Source organism: Mauremys mutica, chromosome 2, assembly GCF_020497125.1.
Source record: "Mauremys mutica isolate MM-2020 ecotype Southern chromosome 2, ASM2049712v1, whole genome shotgun sequence".
Classification (NCBI taxonomy): Eukaryota; Metazoa; Chordata; order Testudines; family Geoemydidae; genus Mauremys; species Mauremys mutica.
Window position 1 is genome coordinate 259,775,628 of NC_059073.1, and position 24,116 is coordinate 259,799,743.

General features: G+C 43.3%; 1 long non-coding RNA gene across 1 annotated transcript; it reads right to left on the reverse strand.

The window, feature by feature from the left end:
* Positions 1–1,214: 1,214 nt before the first annotated feature.
* On the reverse strand, positions 1,215–18,198 carry LOC123365077. Its single transcript, XR_006577415.1, has 4 exons — positions 17,969–18,198; positions 8,985–9,081; positions 7,830–7,985; positions 1,215–1,600 (listed from the first exon to the last, which is right to left on the reverse strand). It is a non-coding gene; the product is annotated as an uncharacterized LOC123365077 (long non-coding RNA).
* Positions 18,199–24,116: the final 5,918 nt, after the last annotated feature.

The following is a 24,116-nucleotide window of genomic DNA, read 5'->3' on the forward strand; positions in this document are numbered from 1 at the left end:
GTCTGGGAAAGTGACTCCAAGCGTCACAGCAAAATACAAGGTGGAACAGATTGTTTAGCGTTTGTAGTTAGCACATATTGTAAGGGACCATTCAAGATAGAGCATAGGCCCCACCAATGAGCACCTCCCCCTCCCTCCCAGCACCTACCGCCTACCATGGATCAACTGTTTCGCGGCATCTGGAGGTGCTGGAGAGGAGCGGGGAGGAGCGAGGGCACAGCACGCTTGGGGGAGGGGGTGGAACAGGGCGGAGAAGAGGCGGGGCGGGGATGAGAAGAGGTGGGAAAGAGGTGGGGGCAGGTCCTGGGAGGAGCCGGAGGGGAGCACCCCTGGGAGATTAGAAACTCGGCACCTATGAGATAGAGTAACCCATTAACAGCTCTGCAGTCATAGGACAAAAAGAGGGGGTTAGTGGGTTCAGATTGTTGTAATAAGCCATAAATCCAATGTCTCTGTTCAGTCCATGATTTTTGCTGTCTAGCAGAGTAACGAATTTAAACGCTCAGGCTCATCTTTTGAAAGTGTTATATAGATTTCTTTGGCACCAGTGCCAAAAATTGAGTTAGTATAACCTCCCTACTTCCCTTTTCATATATTCATGCCCCTTTAGCAACAGCATCGCACTGAGCGCTCATGTTCAGTTGATTATCTACCATGACCCCCAACTCTTTTTCAAAGTCACTGTTTCCTAGGATAGCATCCCCCAGCTTGTAACTATGTCCTATGTTCTTTGTTCCTAGATGGATGACCTTACATTTGGCCATATTGAAACTCAGATTGTTCAAGTGTGCCCAGATTACCAAGTGATCCAGATCACTCTGTATCAATGACAAGTTCGCTTCATTAGTTACTACGCTTTCAGTCTTTGTGTCATCTGGAACATTTATAAATAATGAGATTTTATGTTTTCTTTCTTAAATAGCATAGGACCAAAAAAGTGATTCCTGCAGGACCCCTTGGGCAGAGCCCACACCACCAGGCACAAACACCTATTTCCCCACCCCCATCTCCACTGAGCTTTGGCACACCTACCCTCTGCTTAGTGAGTGCAGTTCTGTAGAGTGTGAAACCCTCACTCAGGGCATGCCAAGCACAGTTCGGCTGACTTTTATTCATAAAACAAGGATGATGCTTTATTACCACTGTACCCAATAGCAAAGTGACTTTCAATCCAACACCAGCCAAAAGTGATAATTTGGGCAAAGCAGCTCCATCATGCTGTGCACCTAGGCAGAGTGGGCAAGTCTATGCAAAGAAGGTTGGTTCCTGTAGTCTTCGCCCCTCGTTCATCACTAGATGTCCAGGGAGAGCTCATTCAGACCTTGCTTATACATTCTTCTTAGCATACAGTCTCTAATAAGGATCTTCTCTCTCTTTTGGATGGTTGGAGATCTTTGTGGGCACGCTTGAGAATCGTGCAGGTTGAGCTGTGCAACCATACTCAGGTATGTCCCATCCAGCTTTCTGCTCCATTCAACCACCTGGATTGTCAGAGATCTTTTCTGCAATTTCCATGCTGAGAACCTGCTAATGAGTGTATATTTCTAGCTGTGAGGCATTCCTCCTGTTCTCTGTCTCTGGTGGTCACATTCTTATCTGCCTAATATAAATGACTGATTATCAGAAATGATTCAGCAACATACTTAGCACTTTGTTTTTATTACAGAATCAACAGAAAAAAACATTCATTAGCATTTAAATATCCAGATTGTTGATGTGGTAAATAAGCAGTGCAGGGCAGAAGTACCTCTGCTGAGGTTTAACTGGACAAAATCATTAAAGAGCTATCTCCCTATCAAGTACATTGTTATTACCTAATGAACAGTTGGCTACTCCTGTCTCACAATTCTTGCTCCATTTCAGTTTCTAGATTCCTTAAAGGCAATCTTCAGAGGCCATTTAAACATATTACAACTTTCAGATAGTGATACTGTACTTAGGGCTGATCAAAATATTGAAATTTTGATTTTTTTTGGTCAACGTTTTGAATTACCCCCTGCCCAGAAAACCACACGTTTGAGGAATTTTGAGTATTTTTCATTACTCTCCCTATTTTTTCTACCATCACTAGTGATAATGACATTTTATATAGCACTGGTCATCCTTATGGATCCCAAAGTGCTTAGTTCGATATACAAACTATTAGTCAAAACCTGGCTCTGCTGCTCCATAGATGTGGAGCTGGTCAGAGCTCTACAGACCAGCCAGCCCTCATATCTATGGAGCATGGCTGCAAACCTGAGGAGAGGGTGGAACAGGGTGGGGAAGAGGTGGGGTGGGGTGGGGGAGGGGTTGGGAGGAGCACCCCTGGCAGAATTGTTACAGGACCATTCAGCCTCAGCCCCCTGCCCAGAGGCAGAGTCTGAGACGCTGACCTCTTCTTTCCTGACATCAGGGATACAGGGGAATGACATCAGGGATATCTCCTCCAATCTTCTTATGTGGGTACTGGAGTCTCTTCAGCTGACTGATAGCTGAAGAAATAGAGAGAGGGCTGAGAGCAGCCATCCTAGAGACATCAGCATTGGCTGACACCTCCTAAATGGAACTGTCATTTGGTAGTGAGTGACAACCATCCCTAGTACAGTTGGAGTGAATCATAGAATATCAGGGTTGGAAGGGATCTCACAAGGTCATCTAGTCCAACCCTCCCCTGCTCAAAGCAGGACCAATCCTCAGACAGATTTTTACCCCAGTTCCCTAAATGGGCCCCTGAAGGATTGAACTCACAACTCTGGGTTTAGCAGGCCAATGCTCAAACCACTGAGCTATCGGTCCCTGAGGACCCCTTCTTCCATTAGCACCCCCATCATTTGCCTCGCCTCACTATGTTGCTGTAAAGGCAGCAAAGAATCCGGTGGCACCTTATAGACTAACAGACGTTTTGCAGCATGAGCTTTCGTGGGTGAATACCCACTTCGTCGGATGCAAGTAGTGGAAATTTCCAGGGGCAGGTATATATATGCAAGCAAGAAGCAAGCTAGAGATAACGAGGTTAGTTCAATCAGGGAGGATGAGGCCCTCTTCTAGCAGTTGAGGTGTGAAAACCAAGAGAGGAGAAACTGGTTCTGTAGTTGGCAAGCCATTCATAGTCTTTGTTTAATCCTGAGCTGATGGTGTCAAATTTGCAGATGAACTGAAGCTCAGCAGTTTCTCTTTGAAGTCTGGTCCTGAAGTTTTTTTGCTGCAGGATGGCCACCTTAAAATCTGCTGTGTGAGCCTATGAAGGCTGATCCTTAAATTGGTCTGCAGCTATTGAGTAATGCCAGCTTCCCATGGCTGGACATGCTTTCTGTGTGGCACTCCCAACCCCTACCTATGTGGGGCGTAAGAGAACCAGGCTCAATCTGGTTATCCCACATAGCAGTGTAGGACATTACCACTAGATGGCTCCACTAGTCCCTAAATATCACTGACAACGGCATACATGGAAAGGGCCCCCGGATAAAAATGCACAACAAATTAAAGATACTGTTAACAAGTACTATTAATTAATAACATACTGCTCACACACAGCCACATTAAGAAATGTATAGTCGGTTTCATTATCTGGAGCTAAAATTGGAATGTCATTAAATGAGCTTTCCATTTTCACATGATTGGGAAAATCTACTGACTATGCTTATAATGCTAATTTACTTGGTTATAGTGCCTCTGATCCCAAGGTTCTTTGGAACTGATACTCAGAGGTGCTTAGCATTTCTCAGAGTCAGGCCATTTGCACTCCCATGCACATGCCATCAGTGAAATACAGCCATCCTCAGGTGGAAGAACAGGACTGGTTTACCTCATACTACAGTGGGATGGCATGGAGGGCATTGGCCAGGACTCAAGCAAATCCTTGCACTCATGAAAGGTGTATGCGAGCTTTAATATTCAGATAGAATCAGAGAATTTTTTTTTATTGCTTGATCTCCAAAAGCTTCAGTCAAGATGGAACTATGCCTAAATCAAATCAGTCCATTCTTTCTGAAATCACACATTAAGTTAATTTCTTGTTTGTACCTGCTTTCACACTAGCTCAGTGTGGTTTTCCTTTTTCTTCTTCTTTCTCTAGGATTTTGTGTAAAAGAAGAACTGAAGCAAAGTTTTGCTGTTGCCTACTTAAAGCTGTACTAAACCTGGGCTAGTGCCAACGAAATGAGACTATTCTGAATGCTAGGAGGTAAGATATCCCAACTGCAAGGTATCCTGGCTACATGCCAAATAATGATCTTATTAATCTTTTCCTGCTGGGCCTCTCCTAGCAGCATCTGGTTTCATGGGGTGGCATAGCAGAGGGGCAGATAAACTACAAAGTGTCTAGAGTCACTACAAATCAGGGAAATTGGAAAGGCCCCCAAATCAGGTTACAAATAGTTTTGCAACAAGGGGATGGAACAGAAGAACTGCTTCTTTTAGTGTTTATTTAAGCTGCCTGAATTGTCACCTGCTTTTGCTGCTTTGTTGAAGTAGGGTTGTAGTTCAGCAATAAGCAAAGGGAGTGACTAGCCAAACTGTATTATGAAGCCTTTAGACCCTGACTGGCTCACTGCATATTTTAGTGAAATTATCTCTTTTGCTCTCCTGTCATCTACTGCAAATGTTAGGGCATTTGGAGGCACCCGTCAGGTGCCATCTGACAATGACGCAAAAAAATAACATGTTGGCCCCAAGCTAAAAAGAGCTGAGCTTTGTTTGTAAATGGGCCAATTTCACTTACCAAATCTCACTCCCAAAACTTGGTTCAACATCGTAACGATCTGCAAACAGTCATAAATTAGTCAAGGCCCAGGCAGATGTGTTTCATTACAGGGGTAAAGTCTTTTATCAGTTTCAGATGATTGATTAATCTTGTGTAATTAGCAAGTGGTTCTCGAAAACTCTTTCTTTTGCTCACTGGCTACCAAAAATGCTTTTGATCAAATGGAGTGGGAGTTCACATGTGTTGTCTCTGAGAACTTCAATGGAGGCTGAGATGAAATTTATCAAATATGTATGTTTATTATAGGCCTTACTACTTACCATGATGATTACCAATTGTTTGATTTTTTTTATTGCTTCTCTGTGAACCAAGGCCAAATTGCCCTGGCTTCTGATGACTGGCCCCTCAGCACTATTTGTTCATGGGCGAATGCAGATATGCATAGGACAGATCTGAGAAAGACAGCAGGATAAAAAAAAGGAGACAATAAAATCTCCTTCAGTTCAGACAGCCTTGTTTTAGCTATCGAATCTAGAGACTGCTCTAAAGCCCCATTACACTCCATACTTGCACGGTCTCAGATGGCTAAATAAATTGCCTGTGGAAACAAGATAGACCAGACCCTAACTTTTTCATTTAAGACACCAAGAAATGTTTATAAACTTAGGGGTGATTATTTCATTTAAAATTTCAAACTACAATCCTTAGATCATACTCAAACAAGACTTCAGAATTGGTGGGGCCCTGTCAAGTCTCTCTCCAGGGAGATGCAGGTTGGTAAAATGCTGGGCCTGGTTCTCCACTGCCTGGCACTTTGTGGGTGTAGAACGGCAGCCATTCTGACACAGTAGCATTTTACACCCCACTTGCACAGGTGTAAATGACTGTGATACAAGACACTGGAGAAACAGACCTAGCTACTCCGCTGTAAACTCAGCCTTTGAAGCAGATACCACTCATATGCCTGCCCAAGACCTCTAATTAATAGATTTGGGGTTTATCTGCACACAGGGCCGGTTCCAGGCACCAGCTTAGCAAGGTGCGGCCACTTGAAGTGGCTTGGGGCGGCCACTTCAGAGAGGGGCGGCATGTCCAGCTATTCGGCGGCAATTCAGTGGAGGATCCCTCACTCCCAGTCGGCGCGAAGGACCTCTGACTGAATTGCCGCAGATCGTGATCGCTTTTTTTTTTTTGGCTGCTTGGGGCGGCAAAACCCCTGGAGCCGGCCCTGACTGCACATATCAATGATGCCAGTTCGTTCATTGTTGCAGCACATGTTGGTAATATCCCAAAGCTTAATATCTAGTTTTCCCAACTTACCAGCATTGGCAAAGGGGTGCCTCATAGATACATGAGGATCAAGAATCCCAGGGGCTAGATCAAAAAAGGGGAATTAGACTCTGTGGCCTGGGCTACACTAGCGGGGGTTGGGGGGGGGGCGTTGAACTAAGATATGCAACTTCAGCTAAAAAAAAAAAGCTTATGCTCAAATAAATTTGTTAGTCTCTAAGGTGCCACAAGTACTCCTGTTCTTTTAACTTCAGTACGCTATTCGTGTAGCTGAAGTTGAAGTATCTTAGTTCGACTTACCTGGCCGTCCTCACGGCAGCGAGTCAATCGCCACGGCGCCCCCGTTGACTCTGCATACTCCTCCTGCCGAGGTGGAGTATGGGCGTCGATTCGGGGATCGATTTATCGCGTCTAGACGTGATACATCGAATGCTACCCGCCGATCCAGCTGATAGTATAGACATACCCTGTGTTGCAATGCCTAATGTTTGCACGCCCTGCTACCTAGTGCAATCTATAGCCCTGAATTAGCCACCCAGGTGCTCTATACAATACACTGGGAAAGTTAGCACCCAAGAATGGGATCCACAAAGGCCAGCAAGCTGAGTGAGGAGCCACTTCAGCTAGCCAATAGAAAATGCCCAGGATAGGAGTGTGGGCTAAGTTCCACACACACCTGTTGGAATTAGATACTTATACCCAGGCCAGAGGGATCTGCTTCCCCACATTCAGGATTCCAAATAGTCATTAGAACAGGGAATTGAACTTGAGTCTCCCACATGAGTGGTTTGACCACTCACTTAGGGCATCACTCTCAGTCTTCCCCTGTCCCAGTGAATATTTATTCATGTAAATATTTATTTAAATGAAGAACTGATACAGAGTAGAACGGCTTCAACAGGAGAGATTGAGACTGACCCACCGCAGTGTTGGAGTGGAGTCAGAATGCGGCAGAATGCAGTTCAAGTACTATCCACCAAGCACTCCACCCCCAACCTTCAATCCCCACCACCACCAAGTTAAGGCCAGGGTAAGGCCGCATGCTCATTGGCAGATTTTTAGGTGCCTGGGGGACTTTATCCATGGAAACAGAGGTGCCTAGGGAATTTAGCCACCGACAGGTTTAGTCAGCAGCTGAGCAGGATTTTGGGGGATCTTAATTTTGCATTTAGGTGCCTAAAGTGGCAGTTAGGTGCATAAATCCCTTTGTGGATCTGGTCTCAGGTGACTCAACATAGAACAAGCTCTATAGAAGTTCTCTTCCTTAAAGGCCCTTCTCTATACCCTTCTATTTCCATATGAAGCAGCTGACCCCTTCTGGTTCACCAATGCACTACACTCAAGGAACATTGCCTCATTAAGAAACTGAATAATGAAATTAACCCCGCTGCTATTTGGATAAGTAGTGTTCCTTAATTTCCTCTTTGCTCACGCTGCATTAGTGAATGCTAGTCTCTGATTAACCCTGGGGTGGAGTTGCTGATCTTGACACCTAGAAATAGTGCCAACAGCCCTCTGCTCATGCTCACATCCCATTTAGCTTTTTGGCTCAGTTTGCCCAATATATGTGGTTTTGGTTTTATTCCCCCCCCCGGACAGATATTTATTACTTGACCATGTTGCTCTTCATGGTGTCTATCTTAGTCCCCTGCCCTATTTTTATGCTGATTAAATATTAATATCATTATTATTAATAGTTCAGCTCTGTCAGCTCAGCCCTATACAAATCGGAGGAAATTGAGCCCTTGGTGCGAGGCGCTTACAGTCAAAGCAGACGTACAAAACAATTCAGACACTGGATGTCCTGTATGGACAGAGCTGTCTAATTTTAATGATAGGAAATGCATTGTCTTACCTCTGTGGGTTAATGACACAGGACTGGTAACGTCACAGCATTCAGAACTCAGTACGCACACTGCCCCTTCAGCCAAGCTTTCTTGTAATATCACCCTTCCTTACTCTCATATACTCAGCAATAACCCGAAAAGCAAAACCCTAAGCCTGCCTCTTGCTGGGAGGGAGGGAAGGAAGAAAGAGAGAGAAAGTTCATTGTTGTTGTCCCTCTTGCTCTTGGGGTGGTGCTCAGATGCCACGATGGTGATGGGCACCCCAATATAAGAAAGTACATGGTTAATATTGACACAAATATTTTAACTGAGCCAAGGTTGACTTCTGGCTTTTATTAGCACCTTATTTTTGCTACTGTTAGTGCATGAATTTGGGATTAATGTCAAGTACACTAAGTACCTCTCCACTGGTTAACACCACTATGAGTGAAAATTAAAATGCTCCATAAATCTCCCACAACTACAGGCATAAAGTGCAGCTGGCAGTGTAACAGCTGAAGTGTTAAGGTACTGGAGAGTCACTCTCAATATTATTCCTGATAATACAAAATCAATTTACACTGACTGCATTTTTCAAATAACCATCTCCACCACATGCTATTTGATTTTACTAGTGAATGCAGGAATTGAATCTTAATATGTTTCATGCAAGTATTCTGTAGAGATTTATTAGTTCTAAAAATGCTTTGTGCAATCACAGTACTTTGTCATTAAAATTGCCAGGTTTTGTGCTACAAATATATTAGAATCATAATTAAAATGCTGTGACATTGGCTGCTGCAGCAACAGCATTTCTTTCTTTTAAAAAAATCTGATATCCTTACCAGGGTGATTGAACCACTATTTTTATGAGATCTTCCTACCATCCCTCATTTCTCTTTGTATTTATTAAGGCAAGGGAAATACAGTAGACCGTAAAACACATTGTAAGACAGAGTAGTAATGGTACATAAGAAGGAATAAGGAAAGTGTCAGTCAGATCCATGCACAAAGCTGGACTAACATATAATATTCTCTCTCTGAGCTACTTCTTCTGACATCCCTGAAGGAATGTCAACAACAACCAATTAAACAAGCTTCTGTCTCCCAGGGTGTAGGTCAGGTCTAAGGCTGTGAATATAGTAATTGAAAAATGGGTCCCAAATGTGGCTTAAGTAGTTTACCTTATGCTTCAGGTAACTCCCTTGGAGACCAAGTGTCTGCCTCCCACACCTGCTGCCCTGAACGTGTTCAGGCAGAAATGGCTTTCCAGTGCAGTTCCTAATAAAGAAAAATAATTAAAGGCCAGGCTGGTGGTTTGGGATGATCCTTCCAGGAATCCCAACTGAAAAAGGGAAGGAGTTAGCATTCCCCTTGGAATTAAGACATGTAATGTGTGAATGGTTTTCAGTCTGGAAGGGCCTGATGACTAGACAAGACCTCAAGTCTGATAGCATATCCACAGGCACACAGCCCCTGCAACGGTCCAGGAGGTTGTCTGGATTAAAACATTCTGCCAGTGGAACTATACTGCATAGGGATGTGGTAGAAGGATACAGAGCCCTTCCCTTTGAGGTCACTGATTTAAATCTAGCCCAAGTTAGAGTAGCTAAACGGCATTATAATTTCACAGCTGTTTGGTTCATCTTCAGCACAGTTGAGGACAGCGTCAGGTCACTGTTCTGCTGAATTAGGCTGTGAACTCTTCTGGGATGGGATGATAACTTCACATGGTTTGTAAAGTATTATGCCTTTCCATTTGGCCTGTGGAAAACTGGTGACAGCTACTCAGTAGCAGCACGATACAACCTCAAAGCTATATAAATTTTCTGCTGTCTTTGCCAAAAAAGGGCTCTTTTTTGCATATAACTAAAGTATACTGCTTAAGTGCTATCCTGAATAGGGATGCTTTCCTGAGTCAGGGCTCTTTGTGCAATTCTGAGCAAATCATCTACCCTCTTTGTGCCTCGATTTCCCCATCCATAAAATGAAAATAATAATTCCTGCCTCGCAAGGTTATTGTGAGTGGTAATTAACATCAGAGAGGCTCAGATAGCAGATGCTATGGAAATGTCAAATGTTGTTGTGGTTATTCTCCATCAGTTTTCAGGATTCCATTATTTAGATGTGTTATCAGCAAAATAAGATGAAGGGGAATTAACACTCTGAAGAGAAAATAAGATCTAAAAGATCTATATTTGTTTCCAACATGTTGCTTTACGTATAAGGCTCTCTACTCTTCTTAAATATTTAGATGTGCATTAAACCAAACAACATGGTCTCTGCCCCAGTTTAAGATTGGACATATCAGAACAAGTGAAGATGGCTGAAATGAAGGGTATGGGGGGAAAAATGGGGACCTGGGAGTATAGGAGTTACAACATTAGTGAACTTATATTCAAATATTTTTCAATTCTGGTACCTGGTTAATGTGATCAAATCTCCTGGGTCAAATCATTTGTACTAAAAATAATGCAAGTTCCACACTTTATGTAATTCACTTTAGACAGGTATTGGATAATTCAGTCCCGGAGTAGTGAATGTTAACAATTAATTTGTTCGACATTGTAAACAAGATAGAAGAGAAAAAGAGCCCAAGAAAGACCTATGATAACAACAGGTGATGACAACTGGTCCGTGTTATGCTGACATTGCTGTTGACATTGTAGGCCAAATGTACAAAAATGTGCACGAATAACAGGAGTTTGCCATAGTCCAATGTGTGTTCACAAAGCAGGTTTGCATGTGCACATAGGTTTGTGCAAAGCCAGACTTGCACATGCACTGGGACATTTGTAACTATGTTACAAGTACTCATTTTTGTGCAGTTTGGAAGGTTTGGCGCATAAGCACTATCATGGGCTGTGCAAATTGTGATATGCATCATCCTCCCACCTGTACTGATAACACGGTCAAACAAAGTGTTAGAACCGACTTGATTTTAATAAAAAGAAGGCACTTTATTATAGAAATCTATGGAAACTACTACATTCATTGTGTGTAAATGAGGAATATGAGGTTGTCTGTGTTTTTCCATTAACTCTGCATTTATTGTATTTACATGAACATGGTTTCACAGAGGGGAAACAAAGGGATGTATCCTGTGTTGTGTACTGAAATAACGAGATGTACTAAAATGCCTAGTCACTTTGCTGGACCTCTTTAGCCACAGAAGCTCTGCTCATATTTTTGCTTAGATAATGAAAGTAACGGTATTCGGCATGTACTTTATTGCAAAAACAGGAAGGATGTTCCCTACTGCTGAAATCGTTGAGTTTTAGCCTAAAACCTATGAGTGTTTCTAGCTGTGAATATTTCACTTTTTTCTCTCTCAGATTGAGATTTGACAGAGAAGTTTGTATTGAGTAGAAGCAGATATTCCATTAATAGCATGCTGTTGCTGTATCATTTAAAGTCAATCCTTTATCAACACCACAAACTACTTCAAGCCAAACAGCTACCGGCTAACCACGAATAGCATTTCTGACTGGTAAATGTTGTGAATATTACCTCCCGAGCAATAACTTATCATTACTTTTCAATGCAGATTAAATTAATTCGTTCAGATTTTTTATCCTAAATAGGGGCACAATAAGGGAAATAAAGAAGTGATTTAAATGATCAGGTTTCACCTGCAAATAACGGAGTGTTTAATTATTTCCCTTTGGGAGTGCTTAGTCAGGGTTGCATTTTGGCATTAACAATTTTTTTAAAATGTATTTTATATTTTGCAAGCAACACAGACAAAGATACAAAATAAGGGAGAATTGTTGCTTAAATTTTGATTACAAATTGAGTGATGACAGGAAGAAAGAAAGAGCCAACAAATACATCACATGCAGTGTGCTTTTAAAAGGGCACCATCTCTCTATAGCAAACAATGAGAATTTGTAATTTACTCAGACATGAAGAAAAACAAATTACATTTATTCTATTCCTAGTTACATTTGAATGAACTCTTTCCCCAAATTCCAGAAAGGTAGCCACTCAGGAGAAAGTTACTGACTCCCTTTCTCAAATCATCTGTCATTTCCCTCTCCCGTTAAAAGTATACCTAATGTTCTTCTGAACCAGCCAGTATCGTCTAGGGTTTCTCCTCTCTTCATAACACAACAGTGATTGTGTAGCTGTATGCCACCACTAAATGTATAGTATGATTATATTTAATCTTTAGAGACTTAGATCTGCATCCCTAGTGCACCTAAACTCCCACTTATGTCAATAAGATACTTTCCCCTCACCATTCATACAGTTGAATTACTATTGAAAAGGAATTTTCAAAACTCAAAAATAAAATGTAAAACATCTGCTTCAGAGCCCAACCACAAACAGCTTCAGAGTCAACCACAATTCCACCAAGTACTGAGTACGTTGAGGGCAACTCATTGGCATTGGCACAGCTAAGATTTTCATTGACGCTTCACCCACACTGTTTAGTTCACCAAAAGTATTTAACCATAATGACACAGTAAATAGAGGTATTACATACATAGTCACATCAGTGTGATCAACATTGCAATTCTATAGAGTCTTACTTACATTTGATGAACGTTGCCCCTGTGAGTAATCCATGGTTAAAGTGAAACTCAAAAGGAAGCCTTTGCAGGACCTCCAGCTAACAATTGTCACTGTAGCCATGCCTTTCGTTACAACAGAGAGGGCAAATAATTAACAAAATTCACCTCTTTTTTATTTGTAAATTGCCTGCGAATAGACTTGAGAAGATTGTGATTTATTCGTTGTTCAGAATTACAGTACTAGCTAAATAATTTTCTGCAAGTAACTCTTGTTCTGTAGTTTGTTCACAAAAAGTGCACTATGAATATTTGAAATTTGAGCTGTTTTGATTGGACCCATCAGTCCCATGGTATGTTTCTGTGCCCAGAACTGAAGTCTTAGAATCAGAGTTAAGGTGCAAATACTCACAACTGTCAATTCCAAATACACATGCTGTGAATGTTCTCCTACAGCCAATTAAAATTAGCTGTTTCAGTGAATGTCCCTGACAAAAAACTAACTTGCTAGAATACCTGCAGATAGTAAACACAAAAGGGACACAGACAGAGTAAAAACAAATTCATTTAAATGTTTTAACAAATATGCCTGGAAATGTTTTTGCAGTGGTCACCTATCTCTCCAGTACTGTTCCATCCGCTGCAGCATTTTTTACTTTCATCTGTTTTATTACAGCGGAACATGCTTGCTCCCCAGTTCATTTGCTAGCCTGAGAAAATTTGAAAATGTTCAGTTGTCTCCCACAGATGCAGACTCACACAATAGCCAGCCACTTAACATTTACTACCCTTGATATTTTGCTATCCCAGACAACTGTCTAATTTGCCTGTATGCAAAAGCCAGCCCCTAACCACACTTATCAGTGAAGGGCTAGAGTTTAAAAGGTCAGATTTTTATTTAAATAAAATCAGAAACTTATTTTTTAAAGTTAGTTTTCTTTTGTAATTTGGATTTCAGTCTTAGCCACATCATTTTAATAGAGACAGCAAGACACAGCTATTCTGTTTGTGTACAGCGTGGGGTAGCTGCTCCAAGACATATCCTGCTTGCCATTCTCTCCTGAGAGTGATCCCATTGACTCAATGGGTCCTGTTACATGAGTAAAGTGAGAAAAAGAGACTGAATGCTAGTTTTACTGTTTCATCCAGCATAAGTTCATATTCTAGGGTCAATTACTTTGTGTGATGGATGGAAAATGTAGCTAAAATTTGAGGATGGAAACCTAATGTTAGCAGAAACCATATGAAAGTCCGATTGTGAAATATGATCCAGGAGACAGTCATTTCTTACTCAGGCAAAACTCCTCTTAAAGTCAGTAATACTTTGCTCTTTCATTAATGGCACTGAGAATTCTGGCTGCAGAAGGGGCTCAATAAAGCCTGCAGGGTTTGGCTGTAAGAGCACTAATAATTTTCCCCTACAGAAGCCCTGGTATGTGCAGTGAGTAAAAATCATTTAATTGCAAATGAATGACAGGAAATAATTTAATGAAACAACACCATGGTCTTCAACAAAAATACATGAATGGTCAGATACTTTTTTGTGTCAGCCGTCTTAAAGAGAATGTGGCAGACAGAAATAGCCTGGGAAAAAAATAAAGGTTTCACTGAAGGAACATATAGAAACCCACACACAGGAAAACTGTTGGGGACTTAATAGTGGTAGAGGTAAATTGGCCACTATTCTTTCTATCAGAAAGAGACCAGAGTATTTGATTAAGTTAAACAGGAGCCATTTCTTTGTTCCTGAGAACAGAGAAAGCAGCATTTCCACCAGACAACTGAGATAGGGAGCCCAGGAAAAAAATCTATTAAGGAGATAACAAAGGAGAAAGGCATTTATACCAATTCTGACAAAATTCATGAAGCATCCGGAGAGGTTTATAAAAGCTATATTCTTCTCAGTCATGTAGAGAACAGAATATAGGAGAATATTGAAGAGTAGTCCAAGAGACCGGTATTTCTGGGCATTCTCTGATAAGTTAAAGGCCCCAATAACACCTTATGAAATAAGGTAGGCAGCTAAATCTATAAGGACCAATAAAATACAACAGCCATATGGATTCACATCTAATTTTTATAAAGACATGAACACTTAGCCTTTATAGTGTCAAGATTATTTAAAGAGGCACTATAGAAATGAAAGCTATCAGATTCAATGAATGATACTGTTAGAGCTGTTTTACATAAACCACACAAATAAATGAATGTCTATCAGACACAGTCCAAGCATTCTGACTAAGGTGCTTGCAATTACGTTGTACTACATGGAAGAAAAACAATCCAGGCTCATAAACCTTTGAATATAGATATTTCCAATCAGTAAGTTTCTGTTTTAATATCCTTAGTAGTTTATAGTATTAAAGTCTGGAGCAACATGTACCAATCAGGTTGTAAATGAAAAAAACATCAACGACAGCAGCAGTATGCAGTGAAACTATTCTTCGCTTTCAGGCAATAATTTTCTAACCCTCTAGTTTTATCTCTGCTTTAGAAGTTTAGTTTCTAAGCAAAATCAGTTACATTTTGGAAGCTTATGTCCACAATGGTGATACTATTGATACATACATTATATGGGACAAATTCTGTACTTACCAGTGTAAATCTATTCACCTCACTGCTGTTACTTTGCATTTATACTGAAGAGAGAGCAAAATCTGGCTCACTGACTTCATATTTAGGTGACTATGAAGACTTATTATCCCTTTAGGTAAACAGTGACCTTGGCTTTACCTTGGTCAATATTTACTTCTCAGGCCAATAAATCTTTATATTTATATGCAATTGAAGTCAATCTCTGCTTGACAGATAAAGACCAAACAGGATTCATATGAACGCAGCATTCATCAGATAAAGTCTGGAGGTTAATTTACCTTCTTGTCCAGTTGCCTTAAAAAAATACCTTCTACTATCCATAGACAATGAAAGATGTTTCCCTTGAAGGAGAAAGTATTTTTATTTGCAGTTCCACACATCATGCCTGCCTTTTACAATGGTGGCAAAGCTGTTGACTCCATCCCTAAGGGATAGCTCACATTTATGGGATGTAATACTAACAGGATATTATATCATTACTTTATATTTTTGATGGTCCACTTCTGCCACTCTTACTCACATTGAGGAATATCTTACTCAGTGAGTAGGCCTGTAAATTCACAGAGCAAGTTACTACTCAACGTGAATAAGGTGGCAGCACCTGGCCCTTACATAGCATATTTGATCCAAAAAGCTGGGTCAGAGTAACAGAATGATATTGCAATGAAGTGATAATAATAACAAAAATCAACATCTGATGATCCTGCTTGAGACCAAAATATTGAATTTACAAGAAGATAACAGACATCAAAGGCCTGATCTAACTTCTACTGATATCAATGTGAGACTTTCTATTACTTTAATGGAACTTGGATTAGGCCCCAAATCATTAGAAGCAGCATGAAGTGCAAAGAAAAGAGCGACGGTTAGAGATTTTCTTTAAAACAACATTCAAAAAAAAGAAAGAGGAAGAGGGTTACAAAGAGTTAATATTTCTCTTCCTGAGTTTTATTTTGTTATGTATTCCAATAAATTTCAAACATCACGCTGATTAAATAATTCAGTATACAGCTATCTCCACTTCTAAGAGAACTTTCAACAAAATCATATACTTTGTCTATAGGTCTCTCAGATTTCTTCTATACCAGATTGTGCCATATTTCACCTTTAAGTGGGCCCTCAACTGCATAAAGTATTTATGCTTAACCATTACCCAAGAAATAGAACCTCTGCATAAAGATAGTTACTTCAGATTATGGAGAGATTCAATATTTTACTTTCTGAGGAATAGAATCAAAGCAGTTTAAAGCCTAAACAGTAAACTGCAAATTTTAAAAACACCTATTTAAGATCTCCCTTAAGTATCAGGGCTGGTCTACACTAAGGGGAAAAATCGATATAAGATATGCAACTTCAGCTACGTGAATAACGTAGCTGAAGTCGAAGTATCTTATATCGATAACTTACCCGTCCTCACGGCGCGGGATCGATCTCCGGGGCTCTCCATATCGACGCCGCCACCGCCGTTCGCGGTGGTGGAGTTCCGGAATCGATATAAGCGCGTTCGGGGATCGATATATCGCGTCTAGATGAGACGCGATATATCGATCCCTGAAAAATCGATCGCTACCCGCCGGTACGGCGGGTAGTGTAGACGTAGCCTCAGACTATTTACTCAGGCAAGTAGCCCCTTTGAAGTCAATAGGATTAGTCATGGGTGAAATTCACCCAATCTCTGTGTAGAGGGACCAGCACAAGGCATATGTGTCACTTAAGCCCCACTTAAATTCTCAAATTAAGGCTTAAGTGGTCCATAGGCCTCTTGCTAGCCCTCTATAGGAGGTGAAATTCACCCCATATATGTAAGGGGAGCAGGAATTGTCTCAGTATTAATCCATTTTAAATCAAATATTTCCAAGGGAGGTCCTCCGTTTTCTGCTGAGTTCTTATTTCAGGATCCTGTGTTTCCCATGCAGCACTGATGATATTACAAAGATGTCTTGATGACAGCCTGCAGGCTGTGCAGGGAAATGTCATACAAACTCCATTAATAAATCATTCCATTGGTACAAACCATTCCAATGGCATAGCCATTTCTACTAACAATACAATGTGTTTGCACATTTACTCAGCATAGATATTCTCCTTCCAGTCCAAAGTTAAACTGTTCTGCATGTTGTTTTTATTCTTAACTGGACCACATTAACTAATGAAATAAATGATAAGGCAAAGAAAAGGAGCCAGACTATAGGAAGAGAATAAGTGGACAGCGTAACACACTTTTGATTTTCATTCATTATAAATGATAAAGCACAGCCCACTCATAACTTTACTTCTCTCTACACCTTATTAGTCATCCCTAACTCACAAAAATAAAATGTATATTGCATTTCACATTGTGGTTACAGATTTTTTTCTCTGCTTACAATAAATAATAACACTTTGTACTTACAGAGCCTATTGCAAACATAAATTAATCAAGTCTCACAGCATCTTTGTTAGCACTGTAGATAAATAAATATGGTTTTACCCATTTTAGAGCTGGGTAAATTGAGACACAGAGAGTTAAATGACTGCATAAAGATTACATACCAAGTGAGTGGAAGGCCAAGGGAAAAAAACCCACTAAAATTCCCTATTTCAATAATCAGAAGCTGCCTTAGAGGACATATGTACCTTGCTCTATGATCACATAAATACTATACATCAAAATGACTGTATGAGATTACTTTATGAAGTAATGATATATCTTATTATGTTTATATAAATATATTTTTCAGGTATCTAAATATATATAATATACTTATACAAATGCAAGTGGAAGTGCTTTTCAGGACACTGAATATGTCAGCGGGTGTTGTCAAAACACACAGAAAGCCATAGTCCCTGCCATAAAGAGTTTAGCTAAGGTTGCCTCTGTGTATATGCCTATAAATATCCATCTAGAGTATGATATTTTTATATTCCAATAATATAAAATAAATCTATGCAGGGCCACTGCTTTTACTAGTGTGTATATCTAGAAAGAGCCAGGAGATCAAGTCCTGTATTTAAGCACTAACTCAAGAGACAAGTGGTGTATAGTGCCCTTCAACCTTTCAGAGCCTGGGATAATTTACCAATGAGCTTCTGTATTAGCTAGGTTCCTTCCTGAGTGATTCCTTTATGGGTTTTGGTTAATCCGGCCCTAGATCTCTCTGGTATAACAACGCGGTGCTGGATGGCTTCTCCCTGTGCTTGGTGTGCGGAGATCACAGCTCCCTGGAGACCGATGGATCGCAGCAGCTCCAGCTAAAGCCTGCAGCAGCTAGACACAGGTTATATAGTCCCTGTTGCCATGGGAGCCGCGTTCCGAGGGTCCCAGAGGACTCACTGGTTTATTTTATTACATCAGAATTGATCAGCACCAGGCGCTGCTGCTGCTGCTCTGAGCGTGGGAAGGGACACGCGGGGCAGCAGTAAAAACCAGCCCATGTAGCGGCAGCAGCTGCGGGGGGAGATTTGCGTTTCAAGGCGTTGCGTCAAAGCGGGATTTGTAATGATTTGGGATTGTTTTTCGCGGAGGGAGTTGGGATTTACGTGGTTTGATTTTGTTCTTTTAGCTTTCTCCTCTCTTCTTGAAAAAAGTGCTCCAAGTTGTTGTGAAATTCCAGCTTCCCACAGCGCCAGGTTTCTCCCTCTGTGTGTTATTTAGATCAGCGTTGGGCAGGCTTTGCAAATGGTTAGTAAATTGCCTTTAAAAGGCGTTGGCAGCTGACCGCCCATGCATGGGTGAGCAGCTGATTGGAGATTCTGGCCAGAATGGGAACGCAAAACAGAAAAGAGAATTTGGAAGGTATAAAATTGGAAGCACAAGTCACTTCGTGGCCTCCTCCCTCCTTGAGGTGAATAACCACTTCCTAACATATCGTGTGCCTAGGGAACAGCTGGACACAAACGCTCGGCAAGCGCGCATGTGTGTAGTTAAAGTAAATTAATGGCGTTTAGACATTAATTCTACCCATTTAGACTTCAATCTATTAACGAGGCGTGGAAACCCCCAGTGATCCGAGAGGAAAAGACAAATAAAGGGGAGCCCGGCTTGTGGTGAGGGAGGTGGTTGATGAGGGATAAAATGTTTATAAAGAAAAATTCAGACATCTGGCTCGCTCTCTCTATAACCCTTTCCCACCCCAGCTGGTTGATCTGGATTCCCTCAACTGTATCAAACCCAGCCGCGATCTTTCTGCTTTATGCGTACTGCAAACTTTCCCGTCCCACATAACATTGCGCTGAAAACCTCTGGCATGCTCCGTCCTCCCATTGAAAGAAGCCTCCAGGTCTTCGCCACGCCATAAATATTAATACATTGTACTGCGCAGGGCATAATTATCTCCCCTTAATTGCAATGCAACCAAAAATGGAGCTTGCTGTCATTCACACACCTCTAAATTATTGTAATTAGGTGTTGATGTCAGGCAAATCCCTTGACTGCATGTCATTCCTTGCACTCAACAGTGCAATAGGCGGTGTTACTCTGCCTCAAACTCCGACACCAAGATAGGGGAGCTCTGCTCCTGCTACATACAGGTGCGTGCTGCGGGCAGGGAGGGAGATACACTGGGAATGGGAGAGGGAGGTGCGGGGAAGGGTTGGGAGCATTTGCTCACTTTGGCTCAGCTGTAGATTCCCCGGGAATCGTCTAGAGACTGACTAGTTGATGTAAATCACCCTCTGTTGGCTGGAGCGCAGAGCCGCTTCGAGGTCCAGGACGGGGGGTAACTGTTATCAGCCTTGTGCTTTCACCAGAAAAGTCGGAGACAACGAAAATTTAGCAGATTACACCACCACCGCCCGCAGGGCATCTCGGGAAGTGAGCGGTTGGCCAAAAGCCTCCAGTAAGAATGTCATTTGCAAGGACGATCCCTGGCTCCGCGGGTCTCAGGAGTTTGGAGCCGGGAGGGAGGCGCCTCCTTGGCACAGCTGCGAGCCGCGCGGGGCGGGCGTGTCCCGGGGGAGCCGCGGCGCTGGAGGCAGCTCTGCGCTGGGCCCGGCCCCGCGGGGGCAGCGGGGCAGGACCGGGGCGGAGCCTGCCCAGAACAATCCCCCGCCGCCGCCAGCCGCATGGCACCGCGGGCTGCCCAGGAGAGCCGGCCGCCGGCGGGTCGCTCCCCCAGCCCGAGCCGCCCACGAGCGGGCCCGCGGGTTTGCAGCTGAGCGCTGGCGGCCTCCGGTCCCCCCTCCTCGGCGGGGCGCTTTGTGAGCAGGGAGCGGAGCGCCGCCGGGCAGGCACAGCCGCGGGGGCCAAGCCCCGTGGCCGCGGGACTGGGACTCACTCCGAACTCAGCCCGGTGACCGCTGTAAACGGCCCCAGCCGCCGGCAGCCCCGATTCCCCGCACAGACCAGGCCTGCTGGGAGGGCGCCCACGCGTGGGGTTCCCTCTCTGCCAGCTCCGCGGCGGGGGGCGGGGATGAGCAGCAGCTAGTTACATCCCCCAGTGGGTGGCCGACAGCCTGTGAGGCACCCGGCGCTGCCGGGGACGTTTCCTTTAATACGATACTTAACCTGCTGCTGCATTTTTTTTCTCTCCTGACTCGGGGTGTGTCTACACCGAGCTGGGGGGCGGGGCGGGGCTGGTTAATTGCCCCGCCCCGATGTAGATGTTCCCGATGGGGGTGCGGGCGGACGGGGCTCTGGGACTCTCCTTCGCGGACAAATCCAGAGTCCGAGCCTCCCCTCCCCCGCCCCAGCATCCTCCGTTACCCGTTAAGGGTCCGGTCCTGGTGTCTCTGCGGCTTCAATGGGAACAGGAGTCAGACTCTAGGGCCCGCTGCGACACTTCCCCTGCTCGCAAAAGGCGGACTCATATGGCCGGTTTGGGTCGCAGGCGCGCCAAGCCGCGGCGTTTGCTGGGACCGTGTGTTGGTCCCTTGTGAGATGCAGGCTGCACGGAGCTGCAGCGCAGCCAGGCGCCGCCGGGACCCCTCCTTCCGGCACCAGGAGAGCGGACACGGGGAAAGCTGCCGGCTGCCCGGTGTCCGCCCGCCCTGCCCTGCCGGTGCTTTCCACCGCTGCCTGGGCAAGGCCGGGGTCGGTGAAACCGATCAGTGAGAAAGCGGCGTGAAAACGCCCCTGGTTTGTGGCTCAGCCTTCTGCCGGGGCGGGCGAGCGGGCTTCCTTCCTGCGCTTCCCTTTGTCAAACCCAGCCAGCTCCAGGCGGCCGGGCACACTCGCCTTCCTGCTCCGCCCGCCGATTGCTCCGTCATGGACCCTAGCGGGGCTTTTTCTCCAGGAGCTTGTTCTCCTGCAGAATCGCCCAGCAAATTGTTCTGGACTCGAGCACAATAACCAACGACTCCCTCCCGCCCCATCTTTCCCACAAGGGTCACTGAGCATAAACCTCCCCTTGGCGATTACTGTCCAGCTTCCAGAAGCCCCTCTAGTTTGAGTTCACTTTAATAAACAATGGGTTTCCCGCACAGCGTCGTTTGACTTCCCTACCCATTCCCCCAGCATCACTGAATATTTTTAAAATACACGCTCTCAGCATATAGCCCAAGTAATAACTCCGCTCCTGGGGAATAGCAACACAAGCAGTAAGTGGGAGCTAGTCCCTAACAGGCTCGGCCGCTAAAATCCAGGGTGTTTTACATCCTCTGGGGCACAAACGAAACGCACATAAGCTTAGTTGTGCCTATAAAGTCACAAAGAGTGAAACGAAAAAACCCAGCATTTTTTTATTGGAAGGGAGGCTCGTTTAAACATCATCTAGTTTTATTCTACATAGATTGTAATGCCACCCTAATCATAATATCTGAGCACTTTCCAATAGTGCTTTAAGCAATGTGACAAACACCTATAAAGTGTGGTTCATTGTCTCTCTTATCCTCTTCCCAGCGCGAGTCCTAAATTCACTAGCCATTACCTATAATCACATATCTGCCAAACCTATCGCGGTATAATACAGAGACTGCAGTCATGTCCCAAAAGCAAACTATGAAGGAGCCTATCTACATCCACTATCAATCAACCTATTAAGAACATCAGATGATTAACTATAAAATACATAAGTTTATGGCATCTTAAGTAAATGTTTGGAAATTATTAACATCTCCATGGCTTGTATTTTGAGGCCCATGTATGCAAAGTTGGTTCATGTTGGGGGCATTGCTGAGCTGATGTTTAAAAAGGACCCCATCATGTTAAACATATTATATATAGCCTATAGTTAGGGTTTAACCAGTAAACTCAAAAACGACACCTCTCCCAATATAAAATAAAATGAATAAATAACAATGAAATCTGTGTTTATCCCTCAAACACACCAGACATTGTAACTTGTATGCCTGAAACAGTAAGGGGGATGATGGGTGTGTGATTTCTAAAGCATACTAATGTGTTATGCATTAATTGGTCTGTGTAGACCCTGCTGGTGTGCACTAAAGATTCCCTAGTGAGCTTTGATGTAGTCCTCTTTGAAACAGTACTACATTAAAGTGCACTAGGGAACATTATAAAGAGCTACTCATTACTGTATATACTACCATAATGACTAATGTATATCATAGGTATTATTCATTACAGTATATACACAGAGAAAGCCCCAAACCACACCAGGTTTTGGACATCTACATAAAACTCAAACATTTCTAAAAATAAAACCAGAAAAATGAAATTAATACTCCCCAGCAGAAACCTTACTTATAGGTAAGATTCCATGTCCATTGTAAGACCCCGTTTTCAGCTGTGTATAAGTTTGCCAAACTTACACCACTTGGGCTGAAATTTTCAAAGCCTGAGGTCTGCTTCAGGGTTATTTTTGGGAGGGGAAGTTTTAGCTAAAAATGGTTCCGCTATTTCCAAGAACAAGGTTAGGGGAGAATACATTGATTTTGCTCATGTTAAAAATTCTTATAAACTTTGAGAAACTTGATGCTTCCATGCTTTGGAGTAGGAACTTGACATTTGGCAGTGTGGTTGCTCTACTGTCAGAGATGTGCCTTTTGCCATGACTGTGAAAATTCACCCAGTCTGACCAATTTATAAGCCTCTGAAAAATCTCCAACTTGCTCATTAGAGTTTGGCAGCTAAATTCTTCAAAAGTTCTTTCTGCATTGAGTGCGTCCCAGCCTGGGGCTGCAGGGCTTGCGCAGGACTTTTCCTACAGTTGCTCCTCCTGGCATGCAGCCGCTGCTGCAGGGAGGGGCACAGGCACTGAGAGTAGGGAGACTGGCTTTCCTGTGTGCTCAAATTCATGCTTCCCCCTGCTGACTCCTGGAGGAGAAGGAGAAGGCAGCTTCACTTGTATGCAGAAGGATGAGAAGCAACGTGGTAGGGGACAGGAGCAGGAGCCGGGGGTGGGTTAGGGCCAGGAGCAGAGTGGGCAGCAGACATGAGTGGGGAAGGAAAAGATAGAACCAGTGGGAACGGGAGGGCAGGAACTGCGGAGGGAGCGATCATGAGCAGGGAAAAGAAAATGGGGTTGGGGCAGAAACTGGAAGGAGAGGGAGGGGAAGGGACAGGGAAGGCAGAAAAATAAAAAAAAATGTGTGATCCCCCTCACCTTTATTATAAAAATAAGAGGAAAAATGCATTTAGTTCACAATAAAAGCCTACAAAAATTGTGTGTGTGTGTGTTGAGAGACTGACAGAGAATACTTCTCTTTGCAGGAAGGGGTGTGTGTGTGGGGGGGGAGAGAGAGAGAGCAAGATTTTCCTTACTTCAGACTATAATAAAATTTTAAATGCCCTGTGTCCAATTGCCTTTCAGCCTACTTGTTGAGATGCACTGCACTGGAGCGCACTTCCTTCAGAATCTGAAATTGAACCCATTGTTCCTGAGTTTCAACATTCCTTTGTTTTCTGCTGCTAGGTGTGATGCCTCCTAACAAAATGTGCTTTCATCCTCCTGGATTGGCAGGTCTACGTGGAAGATAACAGCAACCTTTTGCTACCAGTTACTCTGTTAGCTCAACTGGTACAGAACCGTGCGGTGGATCTAAAGATCTCATCTCTACTGCTGACCAATGGGGTGAGGGTGGGGGCAATATGTTTAGACAAGATGAACTTTTTGTATTTTTAGTTTTAAAAAATGTAGGCTCTAGGTGGTGGAACTGTTCTCCCCAATATCGACCCTTCCATCTGAGTCGTGTTCCCCCCTAAGTCTGGCCTTCAAGGCCCTATTGTCTGGTAATGTCTCTGTATGCCAGGTCCTCACTGCCAGGATCACACCTCACTTTTCCCAGCCACTTGCCATGCTTGGCTCCAGTGTTACTCATGGCACAGCA